Source organism: Lolium perenne, chromosome 4, assembly GCF_019359855.2.
Source record: "Lolium perenne isolate Kyuss_39 chromosome 4, Kyuss_2.0, whole genome shotgun sequence".
NCBI classification, from domain to species: domain Eukaryota; kingdom Viridiplantae; phylum Streptophyta; class Magnoliopsida; order Poales; family Poaceae; genus Lolium; species Lolium perenne.
This window is the reverse complement of record NC_067247.2, coordinates 386,774,582-386,786,065: the sequence shown is the minus strand read 5'-3', so window position 1 is coordinate 386,786,065 and position 11,484 is coordinate 386,774,582. Positions and strand designations below refer to the sequence as shown.

Below are 11,484 nucleotides of genomic sequence, written 5' to 3'. Positions count from 1 at the left end.
AACCTATATAAAAGACAATCAGTTTACCACGTCTCATATTAATTTGGCCACTGTAGATGTCCTAATTTTGCTCACCTTCCTTTAGTAGCTGGGTGACACGTAGACATTATAACCTATATAAAAGACAATCAGTTTACCACGTCTCATATTAATTTGGCCACTGTAGATGTCCTAATTTTGCTCACCTTCCTTTAGACTGCTCATAGTGGGAGTAACATAGCTAGTAACATCACACATCTCAAGGTAGTTTGGTGACATGGCATGCCAATAAATGAAGAAAGAGAGTGAGGTGGTAACTAGCTATGTTACCATAACATCACACATCTCAAAGCAATATGAGTCTACAACATAATTAATAATACATTGCATGACACTATATCTAAGTTACTACCCACTATGAAGGTAGTAACTTAGACTAGTAACATGACATATGTTACTAGTCTAAGTTACTCACCACTATGAGCAGCCTTAGTAGCTGGGTGACACGTAGACATATTCACGTTCAGTTCCTTACCTATTCTGTTATTGTAATTTCATACTTTTTTTTGACTGTTTATTGCTTTCGGTTGGCTTCCGGTTGCCGGTCATCCCAAACGCCCCATGAAAGACAAAGAAAGAATACTCTGATGATTCTTCCACCGCTTTGACTAGACCTCTCTAGAATAAACTGACCAGTATCTCCCCACGTCTTCTCAATTTCCACCGCTGCCTTCTGAAAGAAGAAAAAATTCCACCGCCGCTCCTCCTCGGCACCCCCTTTTCTACTGAATTGCGGTCAGGTCGTAGCCTCAGAACCTGAGGTCAGATACAAGAACGGCAATGGTCTGGGCTCCAGCAGTGCGAGAATCGACTGAGCGGCCGACCATGGCGCGAGGGGAGTGGCCAGGCCGCGAGCCAGAGCGTGGCGCCGGAGCCGGGCGGGCGCAGCGAAGGGCCAGAGCTAGCGGGTTCTAGAGCTGGAGGGCGCAACAAGATGGAGCAGCCGGGTGCGTCAAGGACGGCGCGGACGCGGAGTTGGCGGAGTGGCCGGGCCGCGAACTGGAGCCTGACGCCGGAGCCGGGTGGACGCGGCGAAGGGGCGGAGCTGGCGGGTTCCGGAGCTGGAGGGGGTCGGGCGCATCAACGACGGTGCGGGCGCGGAGTCGACGGAGCGGCACGGTCAGCGCAGCCGACAAGGGCGCAGTCCGGCACGGTGCGAGCCAGAGGGGAGCGGCACGGAAGTCGGAGGCGCGAGTGGAGCGGTGGGGCTCGCCGGAGCCGGAGCTTGGCGTGGAGCATGTGGAGCGGCCGGAGGGCACGGGGCGCGGACGTCGTGGGAGCAGGACGGCGGTAGGGCGATGGAACGCGAGCCGGCGCTGACCGAGGAGCGAGCGGAGCGGCGGACTTGGGCGCATGCGTGGCCGGAGCGGCATAGGTGCGGGACTCGCGGGCTGCAGACGGACTCCGGGAGCAGGGCGCCGACGGCGGGCGCGCGGCCATGGCGCACGCAGGAGCCGCCGGCGGGGTTGCGGCCTCGCACAGGGCCAGAGGACGAAGCCCCGAGGTTGTACGGGCACATGACGAGGATGGGCAGGTGCACGGGCTCGCACAAGAGGCAACAGGGCGAGGATGAGGAGGCCCAGCATGCTAGAACTGGAATGCGAGCGCGTGGGTCGGACAGCCATGCGCGGGAGATGAGCAGGCGGGGAGCTGCTGCGGGAGCGTTGGAGAGGACATGGAAGAAGAGGCCAGGAGGGACGCGTCGCAGGAGGGAGGCGCATGGCGTAGTTGCTGGGCGCGTGGGTGGCCGGGCGGAAGCGCTGGCCAGCGCGAGTAACTGGAGTAGGGCGCAGCAGGGAGTGAGGAGGTTGCGCAGAGCTACGCAGGGCGGCGGCCGGCGCGGGAAGAGCAGTTTCGCTGATGCCGGCAGGCGCGCAGGAGAGGAGGGAGCCATCGATCGTGGCGTGGCTAATCCAGAGCGGAGCAGGGGAGGGAGGCGACCACCGCGTCGTGCTGCACCAGTGAGGCAAAATCCTCCTATTCTCTCTAAGTTGGTTCTCATTTCTGTGATTGAATTGGTTCTTTTGGGATGCAGACAATGCTTTAGGCTCCAATGTGGATATTATTTCATATCGTCAATGGAATGGAGAGATGTATGGACCGCGAGTTGAATTAGCCAACTGGACCAAAAAAAAATCAGGTTTCAGTACTAACAAGGTTTGTCCATTTGTACTCAATAGTTAACTTGAGGATAAAGGTTCTAAAATGTAAGGCACCTCTATGATAATCACATCAACACCGTGATTTTACTCCAATACCAATGTATAAACATGGACTGATACAGAGTAACTTACTAAATCCATTTGTATCCTGATTTGGGTTTGTCCAATTTTCTGGCCTGACTTTCATCTGCTACCATTTTTTAACCTTCTCATTCTATTTTACTGAAAGGTTACCTATTTGCTAAGGGGAAACACTTCCTATTGCTGTTAGCTGAACGCATTTCTAGGTGCTATGCAGGCATTCTAGGGCTTCATATAGCGAAGGTATGTTTTGTTTATTTCACGATTTAGTTTAGATCCTTACTGTACATGTGCCAACATGCTTATTTCTTATAATTTCTGTAGAAAGCTTGCTATCTGTTTGGTATCAGAAAGCTCATCTATCTCAAATGGAATAGTTTATGAGAGGAACAAAGAACAAAAGGATGATGATATTTCTGTTTCGTATCAGAAAGCTCATATATGGAATAGTTTATGAGAGGAACAAAGAACAAAAGGACGATTTTTTTTTTTTTTTTTGGTTTTGAATGGTCATTTGTATGCTTACAATATTATACCAAAGTACGTGTTACAGGAGAATGAGAAATGACAGGGTTTATTGAAATCAGTAGTTTTTCATGTAATATTAGACTGAAAAAATGGTAAGCTACTATCGTATATAAAACTGATGACTGATCTCTACATTTGCTCACAACATTACAGGGTTCGCTTATAGTTATATCGTTTCTCCTTTCGCATGGAGAAGTTTTGTAATATTAAACATGGTGACCACATAAGAATTCAGTTGACGAGCTCATAATATTTTGACCAAATCTGAGGCAGGGTGATTTTCCCTTATAAATTGATCTTCATGAGTTTATAAATTGACGTTTCTGTATTTAACTGAAAGGTTCATGGTGCTTAGTTTCCAGGTGGATTTTTTGAATTGCCAAATTATTAACAGAAATATGTATACTTAAGGAGTCATCAATTGCATCGACCAAGATCCACTTCATCTGCTACCTTACTCTGATCACAATATCGGAAACTAGGGTTCATTGTACATATTTACTTCCTGATGTAGCCATTTGGTAAAATAGTAGTAGCATAATATCATCTGTTTTAATTTTCCCTACTGAAAACAGTCTGTTGTTTTTACCAACCACTGTACATGTTCAGAACTTCACATGTTAAAACATGGATAGGCATTAAACCATTGTCTTGCTTAATTGAGGAAATTTCCCATTTTGCTTATTTAGCAATTTGCGTATTCATCTTGCTCTCTGAATTTCTTTAGTATGTCAGTGTTTTCTTTCAGATGTCCTTTATTTATCAAAGATCTCTGCCAATACATTTCAAAATTAGTACATTAATTGGTCGCATTGTTCACAGAGAACCTTGGTTCTTTTCCTTGGTCCAATTGTGTTGTGCTTGCTTAGCTGATCACTATTCTGCAAAACTAGGCCAAATATGGTTTGGGTCGCAACAAAAGAAGAGCCAGTTTGCACCTGACAATTTTCAAAGGATATGTCTTCAGATCTTTAAGCTCTGTTTTCCCAGATGACAAGATTCATCGAGCTCACCTGAAATTTTCAAAGGATATGTCTTCAGATCTTTAAGCTATGTTTTCCCAGATGACAAGATTCATCGAGCTACCACATAATTTTCAAGTAACAATGATGAAATGGGGCAATAATACATATCAGGTCCAGGCAGCAGCTGAAAACAGAAAAGGTAATTGTTTTAAGCAGATCACACAATAACTAAAAAGTTTGTATACTCGCCATTTTACTTCGTGTGGATAGATGGACTTGCTTCTTATTTATTACGATCATGTAATTAAAGCATTTAGTTATTTCGTTGAAAGGAATTGATTATTTTGGTCTGACAAGTAGTGAGTTAGTTATGGGTTACTAACTTTTTGCACAAAAACTTTAGGAGCATATGGGAATTGATTACCTCCTCCACACCTGAGGTTGTCTCCGTCAACAACACTCTCGACCCATAAAGCCCTGGCGATGGCTGCGCCAAGCTCAACTTGCCCATCGCCCTACCGCTCAACCTTTCACAGGGATGAAAGACTCAGACTATCAACGAAGCCGCAGGTGCCATGCAAGCACTGAAGGTCCCCACTCAAGCAAGGAGCAATGCCGTCCGCGGACCAAGCACAAACTGCCTCCAAAGAAGACTGTAAGCATCCCCTCATCTGACAAAGAGGACAACAATGCATATTATTGACGAGCTTGCCACCAACTATCTGCAACAAAGTACGGCTAATTTTGGTAATCAGCTGCACTGTCGTTCTGAACCACCAAGCTCTCCATCCTCTACGGAGCAATATAGAGCAGGCTATGCTCTGCTTTTGTCATCTGAATTTTGCTACTCTATAGATAATCGGTAGATGGCACAAAGTATCTATCGCTGACTAGGAATCATGTAGTGTGTAAATGCAGAAAAACCCAAAGAATGTACTATGTAATGCATGTCTCTATCTTACGATGCTTTCTGTTTGTATCCATATCAAGAAGCAATCCTCCGCAATGATCTGTCCATGTAACCGAGTAAAATTTAACAAGCAAACTACAATCATTCCGTCTTATATCAAATAGTCATTGATCTTACGACATACACAACTATAACTGAAACATGTTAATCCATAGACCTTCTATCTATTTGTACTATGTGTAATTGTTTGTATCTGCAATGAATAAATGTATCAAGTATTGCCTCTTTTTTACGAGTTTTTACGTTGCTTTTTACTGCTATTGCAAGTATATAGTGTTGGCTGAAATGAAGTGTGCTTTAACTCGATGCTTTTGCAAATGGTGCTTCCAGATTCCCCTATTACATAGACTGTGGTTTCAATTCTCTAAATTTTAGATCTCTTGCACATGTGTTGTTTGTTCTGCTTTAATCTCTTCAATTTTCAATTGCCCCGGATGAACACAATGATGACGTATTTCAAGGCAATCTAACTGTTCTGTCTCTCTAGCCTTTGCTATTCGTTTTCTTCAGCCTCACAATTTTGGTTCGAATTAGGCTCTATCAACTAGCAATGAACGGACACAAAACTCTTGGGACGCCACAGGAAAATATATCATACCAGCCACAGATGGCTAAATCCATGCTTGCTCACACTTATCCTCATCGGCTTGCAGTTCCCGCATTGCTTTCTACACCAGCAGTCATACAGAGCCGCATCAGCGCCACCTCCCGCCCCTGGCCAGCAAGGTGCCTATGCTGGCGGAGGCCAGCCTCAACACCTGCAGCAAGGCGCCTACTCTAGCGGAGACAAGCCTCAGGACAGTGGAGAACGGGCCAGTGGCAGGGCCGGTGTTGAAGATGTGAGTGGAGGGCATGTTGTGTATAGATCTTATGGCTGACCGCCGCGTTCTTCTGCCCAAAAACATGCAGAAACATGTGTGCATCGCGCCGCTAGCAATCTAACGACAAACTACCTTCTGCTAACACCACCGCTGACATCTCAATAAAAAAACATCCCCATAAGATGTTCTCCCCATAACAGTGCTTACACAATTAGCACTAATTCATGCTTAATAACATTTTACACACAAAAAGGTCACGGGCATGGCGTGCGCCGTGCCACCGCCTCCTAGTTAATGGAAAATAGTAGTTTTCATTTTTACATTTATCATCATTTATCATCATGCACACGTGTTGGGTATGCGATTGTCAACACACCACAAATCTTCTACATATTAATGGCAATATCTTACAGCTATGGTCATTTTGTCATCATTTACACGCTATAAATGCCAGCATAGCGTAAATCAAATCAATTAAAATCCATTCAATTACAACATTATTTGTTATTAATCCCGCAGGCTACAAATACTACAATACAAGGCATGCTTGATCGAACATCCAACACACATTCGTCATGAAGGTCATTTTCATCCTCCTCCTCATCCTTGCATCCATCCGCATGACCGCATCCCGCATCCTGTGCACCAACGTGCCGCATGTCAGCACGAATGTCGTTTGCAGCAACGCATGTGGCACAAAGTTCCTGTACGACCACTGCATTGAAGCGATGCGGGACGGCGGCATCGACCCATCCCCGTCGCACACGGAGGAGACCACCGTGTATGCCATCCTTGCTGCGAACCAGGCCGCGGATTCCTACAGAGACACCCTTAAGGCTTTGAGCTACCAGCTCCAGCATAACAAGTCCCTCTCATTCTCAGAGGGTGAGGCCTACCAGGGCTGCCTGGGTGACTACGCCGCGGCGAGCAACTCAATCGCCCGCATCGTCTATGGTAATTTGGACAACTGCTACTTTAAAGATCTCATCGGCATGTACCTGAGCGGGATTACGAACCTGGAGAGCTGCAGGGACCGTATGCTAGCTCCATGGATGAAGGTGCCGCCGCTCAACCCCAAGGTTGAGCGTGACCGGAACAAACTTGTGATGGCCTACTTGCTTGGCAGACTTTTAGTAGGCCTATGAGTGTACGCTAGATCTGCATCACTATGTTGACTCAAGAGCAATCAATAAAAAACGGGGATTGGCTACCCGGTTTCACATATGTGCTTCTATCTTTTGCGTTCATGGCCACTCTGCATCTCAAGTTATTTCCAGGCAAAACTCGAACAGTGAATCAATTTGTGGCTCCTACAAGTACAAGATGCCCTTTTTTCCTGTTTCCATAGGACGAGTGCATTTTTTTCCAATAAAGGTAATACGGAGTATATTAATATCAAAGGATACCAATTACACTCAGCCTTTGCAACAACGCAATGGCCTAAAACATTACGGCTGCACACAGCCATAAAAGAGAAAAAAGAAAACTAAGAAATAAAAGTCCCGCTACAGCATCACAACCCTAGCAACAGTAATACAACCACCACCAAGACAACACCTGAAAATCAGACTCTTCAAAACCGACGCCTCCAAGAAGGGAACAGTGCACCAGCGTCGTCGTCGCCCGATCAAAGATGTTAGATTTTCACCCTAAAGATAGTTTTCGCTCTCAAAACAATGCCTTCAACAAGTACATTGCCAGGCACAACCAGTTAAGGCCAGACTTTGGGTTTTCACCCTGAAAGGTAAGACTCCAAACCTCACATGTGTTGCCGTCCCCACTTCCATACCACTGCTGCAAAGTTCGGAACACCAAGCAAGCCCTTAACAACGCAAAGGCTTGAACCTCCATTAGCTAGTCCTCCAATCCGACCTTCATGATATTCTCTTCTTCTGACTTCACCATGCATCAGCTGTCACTTGGTGTCAACATAGAAAAGAGCTTTGCGTCGCTCCCTCCAGACCAAACGGTCGGAATAAAAGCATGGGTGTGCACGACCAAATACCACCAATCCAACAAACTGCAGGCAATAAAAGCACTATTACACTTTCCGGCGGCGCCTTCCGGAAGTCAACACACCGGCCAAATCGCGAGTCCAGGTCTCCATTAGGTCTTCCTCTTCACCCAAGAGAGGCCCTAGGACCGCCGCGTTTATTCAGGTCGGACCCCCACGCCGGCGACCATCCCGGGCTGGCCATAGCTGCCACCGGAGACACCAAGTAGATCGCCATAATTCGGAGACAACGCACACGCCTGGGCACCACCGCCGGCAGCCGATAGGAGAGGACAAGGGGACCTAGGGTTTCCCCTGCAGCCCACCCCACCCCTCTCTCCGATGCCGGTAGGGCACACCACCACCTAGGGTCTTTGCTTTATTTTCATTTAAATAGAGAGAAGGTGTTGTGAATGAGCAACTAGTATTCACAGGGGCCAAAGGCCAGTACATGTACATGTGTGTTATCACCAGAATTTAACCGAGTCAGAGGTGGGCCGCGATCAAGATGGACTTGAAGAATATACGTGGAAGAATTACGTGAATCGGCCTGTTATGCAAAGTTGGGCTAGATTGCCCATATATCTGTAATATAGTAGATCGTATCTTAGATAGAATTTTACCCGTGCACGGTTAGGTGCACGTCTAAGTTAGAAAGTCCCCTGGACTATAAATATGTATCTAGGGTTTATGGAATAAACAACAACCAACGTTCAACCAACCAAATCAATCTCGGCGCATCGCCAACTCCTTCGTCTCGAGGGTTTCTACCGGTAAGCAACATGCTGCCTAGATCGCATCTTGCGATCTAGGCAGCACAAGCTCCACGTTGTTCATGCGTTGCTCGTACTGAAGCCTTTTTGATGGCGAGCAACGTAGTTATCATAGATGTGTTAGGGTTAGCATAGTTCTTCGCGTAACATGCTATCGTAGTGCAGCCCTTGCATATCTAGCCGCCCTTACACCTATCTTAGGTGTAGGGGCGGCACCCCGCTTGATCATTATTTAGTAGATCTGATCCGTTACGGTTGCTCCTTGTTCATCAAGGATTAGTTTAATATCTGCAATAGTTAGGCCTTACAAAGGGCTGGAGGATCCAGCGGCACGTAGGGTGTCATTCGCTAGTCCTAGACAGGATGTTCCGGGGATCAACCTCGTGTTGGTTTTTAGGCCTTGTCTAGGATCGGCTTATGATCACCGTGCGTGGCCGCGAGGCCCAATCCTGAGTAGGATGATCCGATTATGCGGTGAAAACCCTAAATCGTCGTAGATCTCATTAGCTTTATCTTGATCAAGCAGGACCACCATATATTCGTGCACCTCGTACGAATCATGGGTGGATCGGCTCCCTGAGCCGATTCACAGATAACCCGAGAGCCGATCGAGGCTCGTATTTAATGTTTACGTGTATGCCATGCAGAAACTAAGCGAGGCATCTCCATCACCTTCCCGACCAGGTATAGGTCAGGTGGCACGCCCTGCATCAAGATCGGACGTGTGTACCTGAAGGCTTTGCGGGCCGTCGCTCGGAGGGACCTCGGCCAGCCGCAGCCCTAGGTTGTTCCCGGCTCTCTTTGTGTTGCCCGTCGCTGCCCGCCGGTGGGTTTTGTCAGCAACACATTCTGGCACGCCCGGTGGGACAAGCTTCTACATCAACCACATCGCCATCTACATCTGAGATGGCGGACGGCACGCCAGTCACGTACGAGGATCTGACCGACGAGCTCAAGAAGAAGTATGACGAGATCAAAGTCATCCTCGAAGCCGACCTCATCGGCTCTTTCCACAGAACCCGTTCACATGGCATCAGGTGGAAGGGGTTCTCGCCTAATGGTGCACTAGATGGGATAGACCTCTCTGCCCCGTCGGAAGAACGCACCAGGTCCCTGCGGCAGGAGATCAACTACTTGGTGGCTCACTCGCTACACCGCCACTCTGAGAACCTGGTCAACACGTTGGAGCGTGTCGCTCTTCGCGTGATCCAGGAGATCATGAGGCACCAGTACTCGCCGTCAGGACCAGCTCTCGGGACGCATCAAGGAGAGTTGCCACTCCAGTCCCGTCCACCGCTGCCATTTGCGTTGGCAGCACCAGAAGTGCCGGCTTCACCGGCATTCGTCGTCTACAAGATCGGTGGTGACCCTAGTGACTACCAGTTCTTGCCTGAGGCGCCTAAGGAGATCCCTCACGGGTACACGTGCACGTATGTGCCAGATTGCGGTAACTGGGCGCTCACAAACCAGGCCACAACATCAGGGACTTCGGGAAAACGGGAGGGACGTCGCAATGCATTTTGAGAAGCAGACGTGGCTTACTAAGTACGCCACCCCGACGAACCTCCAGAGCTCAGCTCCTGCAGTTGGCTCAGAGCTGAAAAAGCAAACATGGCTGGCTAAGTACGCCACCCCGGCGAATCTTTAGAGTTCAACTCCTGCAGCCAGCACAGTGGATCAGATCAGTACCATACTGAGAGATCAGTTCGGCATGGTGCCGAAAAGGAGGGCAATCGGCTATTCCAAGCCGTACCCCGACGACTACGAGATGATCCCGCTACCACCTAAATATCGGCTCCCTGATTTCTCCAAATTCAGTGGATCAGATGGTTCCAGCTCCATCGAGCACGTAGGCCGATATTTGGCACAACTAGGACCGGCCTCAGTGTCGGATCAACTACGCGTGAGGCTCTTCTCACAGTCCCTCACGGGATCGGCTTTCGGGTGGTACACCTCGTTGCCACCAGACTCGATCCGGACTTGGAAGCAGTTGGAAGAGCAGTTCCATATGCAGTACCATTCAGAGGAGTCCGAGTCCGGCATTGCCGATCTAGCACAATTACGTCAGAAGCGTGGAGAAACTGTGACAGAATACATCCAGCGCTTCAGGAATCTTAGGAACCGATGTTATTCGGTTCGTATAACTGAAAAGGAAGCAGTCGAGTTGGCAGTAGCGGGCCTCGCAACACCGCTCAAGGACATGGCCTCCCAAGCAGACTATCCCTCACTGGCGCACATGGTTCAGAAACTGTCGGCATATGAACAGCGCCACCCGGACCTGTACCAGGATAAATTCAAGCGTGCAGTAGTCCTGGTCGATGCAGAGGAAGACGAAGTTTCTGCGGGAGATCAAGAGGTAGCAGTGGCTGAATGGACTCGGGGGGAACCCCCGTGTCCTGCAAATGGGTAAAGCCCCCCGGCCCGCCCAGGGGGTTTGATTTTGACGTGACCAAGACTGAACAAATCTTCGACCTCCTGCTCAAGGAGAAGCAGTTGACGATCCCTGAAGGTCTCAAATTCCCCACGGTACAAGAGCTGAACGGAAAGCCATACTGCAAATGGCATAACTCGCTCTCCCATGCCACCAACGACTGCAGGGTGTGGCGTCAGCACATCCAAGCGGTGATAGAAAAAGGGCGTCTGATTTTCAATCAGTACGCCATGAAGGTCGACACCCAACCCTTCCCCGCCGTTAACATGGTAGAATGCACTTACCCTGAAGGTTGCCAGCCAGGGTCCTCGTTCAGCATCAACATGGTAGGACCTGGGCATCACTCTGGCAAAGATGGAGACGAAGGCAGCTGCTCTCGTAGCAAGGACACAGAGGAGGCCGCTCCACGCGATCGGCTCCGTCATGATGGCAAGCGTTACATCACAGAGGGAGAAGTGAAGAACATAAGATATCAGCGACCCCTCTCTGATCACCTCCTCAACAAGTATGTGAGTCAGTATGACCAACGCCGACGATCCAGCGATGATGATGAAAGAGATCGTCTGGCTAGAGAAGCCAGAAGACATCGTCGGCATGATCGCGATGAGGAGGAGCACGAGCGCTGTGCCACAGAAAAATCAAGGGAGCAAGATGACAACGACAGGCACTGGGACTGCCCCTTCTTCAGACACTGCTGGGATTCAGGAATGAGCCGATTGTA

At 48.6% G+C, this 11,484-nt stretch overlaps 1 long non-coding RNA gene across 4 annotated transcripts; it reads left to right on the top strand.

The window, feature by feature from the left end:
- Positions 1-599: 599 nt before the first annotated feature.
- LOC127297328 (uncharacterized) lies at positions 600-4,754 on the top strand. Of its 4 annotated transcripts, none has more exons than XR_011744136.1 (4): positions 600-2,000; positions 2,075-2,196; positions 2,431-3,974; positions 4,179-4,754. It is a non-coding gene; the product is annotated as an uncharacterized lncRNA (long non-coding RNA). The 4 variants fall into 4 exon arrangements; XR_007849081.2 differs by having other exon boundaries at positions 601-2,000; positions 2,075-2,525; positions 2,607-3,974; XR_007849083.2 differs by having other exon boundaries at positions 608-2,000; positions 2,075-2,525; positions 3,704-3,974.
- Positions 4,755-11,484: the final 6,730 nt, after the last annotated feature.